Consider the following 12,693-nt stretch of genomic DNA (forward strand, 5'->3'; position numbering starts at 1 on the left):
AAAATAGCATTCATCGAGAGTCGATCTGGTCTGCATCAAAGTGCAATATATACGACCATTATTTATTTAAGCCTCACACGCTCACGCAAAAGCTTCCTGTGGGAAAAATAGAGAAATTGGGCCCTGCAGGATGGAATGCTGAGATGCTGACACACGGAGATGCTGAGATTGCACGCAATATGCCTTGCCAGCGAATTTCTTCAGCGAATGCAGCTAATGAAGCCGAGTTTGTCCTTGTGGCGGGATGTGCCAAATCTATCTAAATATTCCACTTTCCCAACACAACCAGAGTGATTTAATGCTGCAGGAGAATTTCCCCTATGTTTTTTTTTTCAACAAAAGAAAAGAGTAAAGTGCTGAAAAATAGAAAGTCTTGGACCGAAGGAAAAAACAACAATACTGTCTATTGTAATTACTGGCTAAATGAGATTAAAAAAACTGAAGAAAAAGTCTATTTCAAAGTCTAGAACAAAGGACGTTTTTAATAAGTGCCAAATATTTGGTTTATTTTTACTGATGAAGTACAGTAAAAATAATCTATATATTTAAATACGAAATATATAAAGGTTCGTTTTGGTTTGTTTGACCGAAAATATTTATTAATAATTCTTAATTCTATTACAAAATTAAATGAGCAAGCCAAATATCTACCTTAGTTTCTCTTTAAATTACTATAGCAAAACCTTAACTGTTAAGACTTTTTGTTTTACATTGCAATAAGAAATCCGTGTTCAATAGGTTTCTTTCAGTGAGAAAGTGCGGAGAAGTGAAGTGAAACCATAGCATGGTGGGCATTTACTTGAATTGACTTTATCCGCTTCGCTTTTAGCTGTTGTCCTGCCAGATCCTGGCCATTCCTGGCAATCAGGCGCAACGACTTCCGACGCCGCATGGAACCGCAATTGAAATGTTTTCATGGCGGCAACTAAAAATTGTCATTGGGATTTTCATTACCTGCGGCCAAGTTGACTTCTCGGCCACGTTTTATTAAAGATGCTGAACCACACACAACACATTCGACGCCCACCGCCCACACATCCGTAGGCATTTGGCATTGGGGCTTAATTAAGTTTATGCCACACCCCCTTGGATCCTTGGCCCTCCTTGAAATCAGTTGCAGGCGCCGAGGAAAACCAAATCCCTTTATCAACAGAAAAAGGCGTGAAAAAAATGCAATTAGTGTTGCACTCTCTACCCTCGCCTTGCGTTTAATTGCGGACTGCGGTGAATTAAATCATTTTCAGGGCGGCATCTTAAAGCCTTTAAGGAAAAACTGGCGGAAAGGGTGGCGGCCAAAAGGTTTCCCATCTAACAACAACAAGCCGCAGAGGGGCCCAAAGGAAAATGCATAAGAAAGTAAGCAGCGAATGGAAAACGGAAAATGAAAGACGGAGAAAGTGGTGAGAGATTTGTAGACTGCATTTTTAATTACACTAAAAGCAAATGAGCAGCAGCCGAGTAAAAGACTGCTCCTTTGGTTTTCCCCATTTTAGATCATTTTAAAGCTCTTGTTATCGTTAGAAATATATGTTCATTCGATGGGCACCTGTATTCAAAATATTTGTTTAAATGTCTGTAATATATATACCAATAATGTCACAAAGTATAAAATATTTTTAATTTTTTATCACCATAAGTAATTTAATTTATTTTCTCAAGGTAACAATCGAAATTACCTGCAAGAGCTTTCCTAGATTTCTTAAATATTTTTAAAACCACACTTGTATTATCTTGACCACATCTGTATAAGATTAGCATAAAGATGCGGCCAAAGAACAACTGGCAAATAGAAAGTTGTAAAAGCAAACACCATTAAGCACATCAACTGGAAAATACCGAGAAACTCATTTCATCTATGACACAACACGAACCAGAAAACACCACAAAAAAAGCGAATAAAAATCAAATTGGACACTGGACAACAAAAACAGGAATGTCCAGCATTTCGGGTGACCAAAACTTGTAATATAAGACAAACAAGGGGACGACAATAACAAAATGTTGTTCTTTAAATGGCACAAAATGTTTTCGAAGCTTATTTTTCATTTGCTCGTTGCGCCGCACAACAAAAAGGATATCGAAGAAATGGCCAGGACAACGCAAGACAGCATAATGTGCAGGCGAAACAAGGAGAGCAAACAAAAAATTTACAAAATATAAGAAAAATAGCTGAAGAGATAGTGAAACACCAGCAGGAGCAGGAAAATGGGAGGGGAAAACAACCAATGACTACGAGCGGCAAATAAAAATAAACAAACATGGCAAATAAAATGAAAACAAAACTCCATAAAAATGTTTTTTCTGCCCCGACGAAAAAGTTAAACATATAACAAGCGAATGTTTATGCACATGCGAGAGTGGCCAATCCCCTGCCACTATTTCTATTCCGATCTAGCTCGTTTTTTCTGCGCGTGTATCTGAGTTTTCCACCCGTTTTTCCCTGCCTTCGCTGACAGTCCGTTCTATTGCTTGATGTTTTTTTGCAGTTTACTGCAGTTTTTACAACACAAATCGAAATTGTCATCCATTCGCTCAATTTGTCGTCTTGGGCGCGACCTCGTCAACACACCACCCCCAAATGCAAAGGCACCCTCACTCCGCACACTGCCACGCCCTCGGGCCCTTATGCTTGAGCCCCGCCCACTTGCTTGTGCTCGGGAGCGTCTTTATGCTTGGTTACACAAATGCCGTAGAAACCATTTCGCTCATTTCTTTTCCCTCTGCTTGCTGCTTTCCTTTTTTTAGTTAGCCCGCAATCTTCTATTTTTGCTAGTTTGCCAATCTAATGGCAAAAAACAAAATCCAAGAAAAAAGCATCCCGAACTTTGCTCTGATCCTTATTCTATATATAGAATGTATCCCCTCGCACTCGCAATGAAATTGTTTGCGAGCGTAATGAAGCAGAAATTCGCTGTATGGCAGATGTTAGGGCAAAGGAATTAAATCAGAGTTGAACCATTGACCCTCCAGGTAATTGTGCCCCAAGTGACATCGGAAATTGCATATATTGCAAGCCCATGGCTTCATTTTAATGGATATACCCGATTGAATAATGATGAATGTAAATGATAAACCAAAGAGAAAGGATAACGAGCAACATGAGCTATTTCAGCAAACTAACGTTTAAACATCACTGCAAGAATAATTGAGATTATATATTCACTTATACGGAAATTTTAAGTTCTTATTAAAAATACTAAAAATATTAATTATACTTAAATTTTAATACAACGCTTCAAATAATAAGTTAAAGTCTTCATTGTATAATGTGTTACTGTGTTTAGTTTGAAAATTTTTTAAATTTAAGAAACAAAATTCTACACAAATAATTTTAACAACTATTTTCTGAATGAAAAAGCTAAACAAAATATATATTATATATATATTATAATAGACCAAACCAATTTTAATTTTTAGATCTAAGTGCCATAGAATTTCAATACTCTACTGAAACAAAACAACACTCAAAGATAACAAGGAATTCAGTGTACATAGGCTATTAAAGCGACTTAATTAGACAATTACAAGTTGTAATTAAGCAAAACACGAACTTGAAATTGAAATTGCAGGAATTCATGTATGCCAAAACAATAACAATTATTGGATTATGAACATTCCGGTCATTCCGTTGTCTTTACCGAGAGACAATGCAAAATTAACAAGTTTTCAGTAGATAATTGTGCATTAAGCCATCGGCATCCCAAAGGACACAGCAGTTCGAAGCAATCACGTATCGATGTCCTGCAAAGTCGATCCTTGAACGCACTCCACTTTTCCAGTGGGAATACATAAAATTACGGCGAAAATAAAAGGATTTTCCTTGGGTAAATGCTCTTTGGGCCATGTCAGCGACGATAATATAAAGTTTGCAGAATTGCCGCCAAGACACTCAACGACGTCATTAACAGGGTGGCGCCATGGGATGTAGCTGGGAAAATTGTTGGGAAAAGTGCAGGGGCAGCTTCTCCGAAATTGGCGTATTGTTTAATGGCCAGCAGGCGCGACAGGCGCATGGAAATTATGGACGACTTTTGCACAACTCAATTAATGAAAAGTAAACATCCGGGGCACAAAGGATTCGCAGTCCAAAGGCCCGGATCGGAGGGTGTGGCATAAGGGTCAGAACACAATGCAAAATTAATTAGCTTACTTCACTTAAGCGCTGGCAATTTGGATGCATCCTATTTCCCCAGAATCCGCATCATCATCGCGGCAGTTGTCCTAGGCATCCTTCGTCTGAATTTCCGACTGGCATGCCGTAAAGTAATTTGCATTTCAGTTCAGACTAATGCCATTTGCATGCGCATATTCCGATTACAATTTAGTTAAATCTGCCGGCTCCCCCGTCGATGATGTCCTTGCCTTGCCGTTCTGGTCCTGAAATTTTCAACGAGCAAACTATTGACAATGAACTAATTGCTATTGTTGCCGTCTGGGGACATATTTCGACTGCAAATAAACTCGTTGCTAAAGAGAAAGTCAATGCCAGTGACAGGGACAATGCTGGAGAAATGGAAGAATATGGGAGAGAGGAGATTTGGCCCAAGGCAGCTTTAACTGCAGCTCGTTTGCTGTCATCGTTATGCCCCCGATTGCTGCTCCTGCTATGCTCCAGCTCCTGCTTCTCCCATTTGGCCACTCAAATGTCTCAAGAGTCTCGCCGTCCTTTGACTGCCTGACTGCATCCCAATACCCAGCAAAGACTCCCGACATACGCCACACTCTCCAAATCGCAAACAATTACATTTTGAAGTACTGCAAACGCCCCGTGCCATTTTCGCCTTCACCTTCGCCCTCCCCAATCCTGCACAGACCAGAGCCACTGCATCACCTGTGCCACTCACCTGCGCCACATTGATCTAGCCCCATGCCAAATGCCAGATAACGAACCATCGACGGAATGCCTGCAGGTCGAACTTCTGACAGGACGAATGGACATGGACCCAGTGTGTGTAAGGTGACTACGAGTGGGTTGGCTGGCAAGCCACTAGGTCCGTGGACACGAGTGTAGGCGGAGTTGGTGACTCGGGACAGCAACAACTTACAAAGGTGTCCACGAAAACTCCAACAATTTAAAAACCATCCCTAGCCCACTTCTTCGGATATCTCTTAATCGGCTCTTCAATAACATAGTAAATGTATATATACACAAATGTATATTCATTTATTTATTTAGGCTAATATTATATAAAGCTTTTCAATATAATTTTTATTGTAGATTTACTTTAAAAAATTATTGTTAATTTTAGTAATAAAAAAGAGACATCTCTTGAAGCAGCTTTAAAATATTGTAAGTAACTATGAAAAACAAAACTAAAACAATTTCAAACGATATTTTGTTACAATCCAAAAATTATTACTCAACAATAAAAAACAAAAGTTAACGAAATGTATGAAGGAAATTTAAATATAAAAATTTAAAATTTAATTAAAAAATATTTAATGATGCCGGCCTAATGCTACACAAAATATTTTGCCATACAAAAAATTAAAGTAAACCCTTTTTTGCACCTTAAAAATACATTTAAAGCACCAAGAGGCTTCCTGGCCTCTGTGAAATTTTTTGTTTTGTTTTTGGCTGCATCCTTTTGTGCAGTATCCACTGTACCTCCAGCCATCGCCTTTGATACACACACACATCCCACACATCAGCACAGTCTAGCGTTGCCGACCTGAGAACTTTTGCCAGCAATATTTTATAATTAAAATTTCAAATGCTCGCTGGAGGGAAGAAGGAAATGGATGAGCCGGGCTAAAGCGGCGAGTGAGCAACAAAGCGAATTGAGTCCGGGTTCCGGAGATCTCATTGATATTGGCAAACGGTGGGATGGGGTTCCCCCCAAATGCTTTTTCTCCGCGCTTTTCAATTGCAATTGCTGTGCTGCCGACTGCGGATGAGGGTAAATCGATGAAGGGGGTCTTCAAATTGTTCTCCGGACGCAGAGCTATATATAAAACTAAGTATTCAATATGCCCGATTCGATTTTATGGTTACGGCACTTACCAAATAGTTGCCACGGCCATTAAAACTGATAGTTAGCTGGCCATAAAGGGAACTGCGAATATCTGTGGAACTTAATGACTACCGAGAAATTCCGAGACTCACTCGACCCGCCAATCAGCTGATAATGAACTGCATTTCCACCTGTTCTCACCTGTGAGCCGGATTCAAGTACAATACCAATTACGAGCCTGCGAAATCAGGCTCCGTCGCTTATCCTTTGACTCTGCCTTTGGTTCTGGTATACCCAAGCAAGTTTCTCAAGTATTTATGAACTTTGTTAACAGCCCAAGAATTACAAACTTGTGAGCGTGCGAAACTTCCGAACTGAATGAGAAATTGTGTGCAAAAGCGACAGTGCTCGCTGCTTCCTGTTTCTTGTGCTCCTGAAAATGAATTAAATGGCCACGCCCACACAGAGCTGTTCATACACAGAAGCGTTGGGAAAGATTATTACTTTCGATTTGTTAAGCTTGTAGCAACTAGTAAGCCGTATACTGCATATACTAAAGATATTTCAGGAGTACAATTTTAAGATGCACATATAATATTGTTAGCAAAGCATTACAAAGCACAAAAAAAATAAAATAGTATAAATTATATGAATAACATAATTTACAAAAAAACGTAAAAGAAAACATAACAAAATTTGACCTGATTTTATTTTAAAAATTATTTTTAACTACAATAAAAATAGATATTAATTTGAAGAAAAAGTTTCAGTGCTTTTAGGTCTGCTCAGGTGAGCTGTGAAAGGCGCACTAATTGCCAGCAAGTCGCCGGGACAAGTTGACGGCCAAGGTAAAGGCGGCCAAGTTTAGTAGGGCCAGAGTTCAACGTGGCTCAGGTTGCTCGACCGTGTCACGCCTTCTTTTGCATATATATGTGAAGGTCTCTGCATCTTTAGGAACTGAACTTGTGCACCTTTTGCCTTCCGTTTGTGTTTGAGTTCCTTTTTTGCGCTTTGAATCATGCTGCAATGGTTTTCTGCTTAGATCCTAGTGACGTCGCTTAAAGTCGTCCTTGCTGGCATTTAAAATTGCTACTCTTTTTTAGAGTTTTCAGGTTCACTGTTGGCTATTTCACACTTCCCCACGTTAATCAAATTTCATCATGGCAGGTGATCTAATTAAAGTCGAACAAACCACGTCAGCCTTATTAAAAAGTTTACCGTCATTTTGTGAATAACAGCGAGAACAATAAAAAAGTTATGCTTGGTAATAAACATTTATATTTTAATAACTGTAATGATTGCACATCTCTACGACAAATGTATAATTTAAAAAGTTGGTTTGGGTGAAGTTAAGACAAGGATCCTCAGTGACAACTTTAATTATGATGTTACATTAGTGGTGAAATATAATTTACTATTTAATGATTATTACGGTTCATTTACTGATACATCGTCCGAATTTCACAGAAAAACTTATACGACCATGCAAGAGCTATAGGACAATAAATAATAATAATAAATAATTATTTATATACCGAAAACACACAACAACGGTCATCTGGAAAAAAAAATCATTTCCGAATGAATCCGTCTAGATCGACCCAACATTGCTTTTTCCGACAATCCCAGAGTACAGTTGAGTTCCAAGCACTTGCTAAATCATAAGAACACGGCACCGTCAAATTGCTGCTAAAATTTCTTAATTTACAATTTCATTACAGCTCTTTTAACTTTCACATTAAAGTCCTACATTTGAAGTAGTAATTTTAAAGAGTAATCAATCACAGGGGAGATTAAAAATAAAGATATAAATAAAAATTGTTTGCCCAACGCTGTTTACAGGCGTCAACGTTACGTGGCCGTTATGTAATTTAATTTTATATCACGCATACGCCCCGTTCAGCCCCGTTGCAAAGTGCAGGCTAAGAACACGGGAGGAATGACTGCAAAGGCGAGGAAGGATACGCACTTGAGTGCAGCTTATTTTCCTAGACTTGCATAATTTACGAGCATTTTCATTGATGATGGCAAGCCGAACGGAAAAGGCAGGCGAGCAGCTTAACCCGGGATACTTTGGACCAGGTAAAAGTCGGAGCAGTTCCTTGGAGAGTCCTTCTGAGCGAGAGACACGCACTCTGCACACACACACACACACCCTGGCACATGCCACACTCACAACCACTCACTCGGATAGATACAGATTCAGTCACTTAAATTAGCCTTAAGTTGGCTGCAACGAGTGTTTTGCTTAGCTGCTTTGTGCACTCGGATAAGTGCCAGGAGCCGCCAGCTCCTTTTCCAAATACTTTTCCATCTCGTCCTGCAACAAACTATCAACTGCACAGCTCCATGCAAAACTCATGAGCTATGCTGTACATAAGCTGCTGCTCATGCATATCCTAGTTGCATATTTCCCCTCTTTTTTTTATATTTTTTTATTTTATTTTTTGCCTGACATGTCCAAGTTTGTGACTTGAGTGAAGCTAAAAGTTTGCTGCCACCCAATCTCCACTGCCGTCCCTCTTGATTACAAGCTTTTTATTAACTGCCCGAAAGCAATTTGAATATGCTCATGCTGTTGTCAATCCCTTTGCTGGTCCTCTATCCACGCCTTAAAGCATTTTTCGTGAGCAGAAAGCATATTAAGCAGCATAAGTGCATAATTTTGTCTGTACTTGAACCGACAAGGGAAGCAACTATGCAACAGCAATATTTTATTATCCACCTTATTACAGCTCAAATCGTTGTACCCTTAATGAGACTTGTCAAAGTCGCATTGGGTATTTAAGGTGAGCCCTTTGGGGCAATATCTGTTCCTGCTCCTGCTGCACTCCTGCATTTTCAATTTTTTTAAAACAAGAGCAGGAACAATACACAAAATGGAAAACACCACATGAGCCTTACCGATGCTTTTAGGAGTATCTACCTCAGAAAAGAGTTCTGTCCTACCACCTGGCAAGTATATAAATTTATGCACATCACACATTTTAAAATATGTGTAGGTCTTTTAAAATTCTATAATAAATTAAGGTATTAATTGTCAATATGTAAGTGTAAACAATTTAACGTGTTTGGAGATAATTCTTTCAACCTTATTTCCTGGCAGCTTTAAACAACAAAAATCACAAAGCGCACCTTCTAATACCGTCTCGAATCTATTTTTTAATGTTATTTTTTAAATAAATAAACTTAACCTCATAAAATCTTGTGTAACTTTCAGAAAATGTAAATTGTCTGTGCTTTTAAATTCCAAAAAGTTATTATAAAGCAAACATATTTTAATAATTTAAAAAATTTAAGAGTGTGTGTGAAAGTCGTACAATGGTGCGGACTTGGAAATATTTGTTCTTGCAGACGTGAAATCAAGCTGCGTTCACACACACTCCTAACATACACACACACACTCTTTCCTTTGCCTGGCACCCACACAGATACATGTGCCGGCACCCAGGACCAATGTAAAAGGCTCGATTATGCTCCCAGCGGGCTGCGCTGCCTGCCAGCGGCCAAGTTTTATTATCAGCCTCGCCAGGAGACAAGAAAAGGCAGCAGCACAATAAAACTCATAAAATATGCTTGCCATCAGAATTCAACTCACGCAGCAAAATACAGTTGTGGACAAAAAAAATTAAATGACACCGAAAGTAAAAAACTTCAAAAATTGTTGTGGCCGTTTAAAAGGTTTAACTTTATTTTATTTTACTTGATTTCCTCTTTATTTTAATTAAACCAACTTAAAAACTGTCTTATCCCTTACGATTTGACTTTAAATATAATTGTAATCTATATATTTTTTATTATATATATATATATATAGTATATGCGGATTGTTCTTGAAAATAGAGCTTTCCAATTTTGTTTAAACCGAAAGTAAAAACCTTCAAATAAATTGTAAATAAAGTATGGACTCCATTATTTTGTGTATGACAGTGTGAAGGCAGGCTGCAAAGCACATTTCGTATTTGTATTTGCTGCTTTATTCTTCATTTAACAGCACGCCCCACGGGAGGTGGGTGGCTATACGGCGCCCACCCATCGCGACCTTTGTTTCGCAGACCACTCGGCGCTGCCCTTTTTATTATGCGCTTCTTTTGGGCTTATTACATTCTGCCCTTACACTCATTTAAACCATTTTACAGTAATTTTGCTTATGGCTAATTTTAAGCTATTGCCCCATGGCCACTGGAGGAAAATCCACCATTGCCCCCATTGCCCCCACTGCTACCTGCTTTGCGGTTTTCTTTGCGTCGCTTCACGTTTTTCGGCCTTCTATTTTGTGTTTTTTTTATGACAGCTACTGCTCCGTGAAGAATCATCGCCGCATTTTACTTCAATTCATTTCGCTTTGTTTTTCCGGCCTAACCGCAAAAGTATTCGGTTAATTTATTATTTATTCAAGTTTTGGCATCCATTAGCCGGCCAAAAACTTTCACTTTATAAATTGACAATTTGTTATGTGTCTCTCCTCGTTTTCCATTATTTATCTGTGATTTCCCCCCTTCACCTCTCCGGCCGGATAAAATTATTATCTGTTTTTCATATCGAGCAACGGGAACGGGGGAAATCTCAGTGGCCCTCTGGTGTCTTGCATAATTCAGAGGCTGGCATAAAAATTAAACATTAAGGCAACTAAGGCAACGGCTAAGGCAACGGCTACGGCTACGGCTAAGGCAACGGCTACGGCACACAAAGCCGAGATCTCTGTCACTTTAGGTGCGGAAAAGAATTATGGATCTGGGCGGGATTTGTTTCGAAACTTGTGCAGCTTAAACGCTGTGCTGGGGTTAAGCTGTCGTGCGGCTGGAGCAGCCGGAGAAAAAGTAACAGCAGAGCAACAAGAATGCTGTGGGAAAAACAATGAGAAGTGCCACAAAAGCCGCACGGCCCGGCAACAAATTCTAATATTGCTTTTGTTCCTTTTGCCGGCTCCTTGTGCTCCTCGGCCAGTTGGGCACGCACTTCGTCCAGTTGGCTTCAAATTGAGTTGTGAGCATAAAAAAACCGGGCAAATGCTCTGGGGGCCAAGCGCCAATGCGGCAAAAGTCAACTGCTGCTGCAGAGGCATTCCACAGGACAGTAAAGGATTTTGCACTAAAAAAAACGTTCTCATTCTCAATAAAAACAAAGACTAAAATTTTAGTTCACTTAGTGTGTCCTATTCAAAAGCATTGCTTATAGCTAAAAGCAAAAACATTTAAATCTAAGAAAATCTAAATTTTCTTAAGCAGGTAAATTTACACCACTTTCTATTTGAGAACAATAGGTAAAGGTAACACCTCCATTTTTCTTTTCCTTTTTAAAGTTTTTTCTATATTTTTTCTAGTGTGATTCATGTCTGTTGTCCAAATGGCAGTGTGAAGATATTTATGGCCGACATCCAGGGAGTTGTAGATGTTGTCTACTGTGGCGTCCATCGAGCCTTAAGCCTTGAGCCCCGCTGGTAAGCCGTTTAGGGTTCAATCTCAATGGGGTCGAGGTCGACCGTTTGCCGCCAACGCGTCCTATGAGTGATACGTATGCAGTCAACAAACCAATTTAATGGCTGTTTGTAATTTCCTCGCAGCTGATGCTAGTCAATCTGCCATGGCAAACCAGTTCATTTAAACGAAACGAATATAAATAAATAACGTTTTTTTTGATAAAAATAAAAACAATTACTTTTAAAAGTCTTTAGAGGAAACTCTCACAAATATTTACATATTAAATACAAATTAGAAACAGGTGAAAACTAAAATATATCCATCGATAAAATCTGTCAAACACCATTTAACTTTCCTGCGCTTTTCATAGAACGCTAATATAATTTGGCTTGTGTGCAAAGCGCAAATAATCCCAACTGCTTTGCTGACAAAACTTTATGTTTAGTAATTGAATTATGCAAATCATTTCATGGCAACAAAATATTTGCGTTTTTTTTTTGTGTAAATGATGTAGCAAATCTAAATTGTATCACATTACAAAATAATCGCGTCATAATTGACAGCAGTGAGGAAACAAACAACCATTTTATGCTGCAATTACACACTTTAACCCAATATTGAACTTTTTAGCCATTAAAAAAAAGGAAATACCTAATTTGAATGGTTGTATATTCCTTCAACTTGATTTGCGGTTACCTAATATTTTGCTGACCAATTCGGACAATAATTGACCCACTGTTTTATACAAGTAAAGCTCACCTCGAAATCACCGCTTAAAATACAATTTGATGAACTTGATATTGCCACTTTCCCAAAAGACTACTTCACCCGATCTGTTCGCAGAATAAACCCCAGATAAGGCCATGAGAAAGGGGCAAACACTTGAAATCCCCTACGGAATGCTAACTGCACTTGCAGCATGTGCCACCATTCGAATGTGAGTGCAATTGCTGGCTTAAGCAAAATGGAGGATGGTGAATGGTACCAGAGGAGAAATCGGTGGCAAAGCCAGCGCCACATTCCAGGGCTTAACAAATCACCTGACACATATAGATATATATGCAGGTATGTGACTTCACCTGACGCGTTGTTTACACCACTCACGAATGAAAATAAACGCATTTCAAGCTAATTAAACAACAAAAGCGCAAAGGACCCACGCCCCCGAATCGCAATTGGAATAACAAAGCAAATAAAAACGAAGGCGGTGGGACGGTGGATTTGGGTAATTCAGCAAATAAAAGTGCACGGCATTGGCATTAGTTGGTGGACGTTCTGGGGAGAGGGCGTGGCAATCTAGCCCCCCTCCTCTGACAGCT

This window comes from Drosophila elegans, unplaced genomic scaffold, assembly GCF_018152505.1.
Source record: "Drosophila elegans isolate 14027-0461.03 unplaced genomic scaffold, ASM1815250v1 contig_476, whole genome shotgun sequence".
NCBI lineage: Eukaryota > Metazoa > Arthropoda > Insecta > Diptera > Drosophilidae > Drosophila > Drosophila elegans.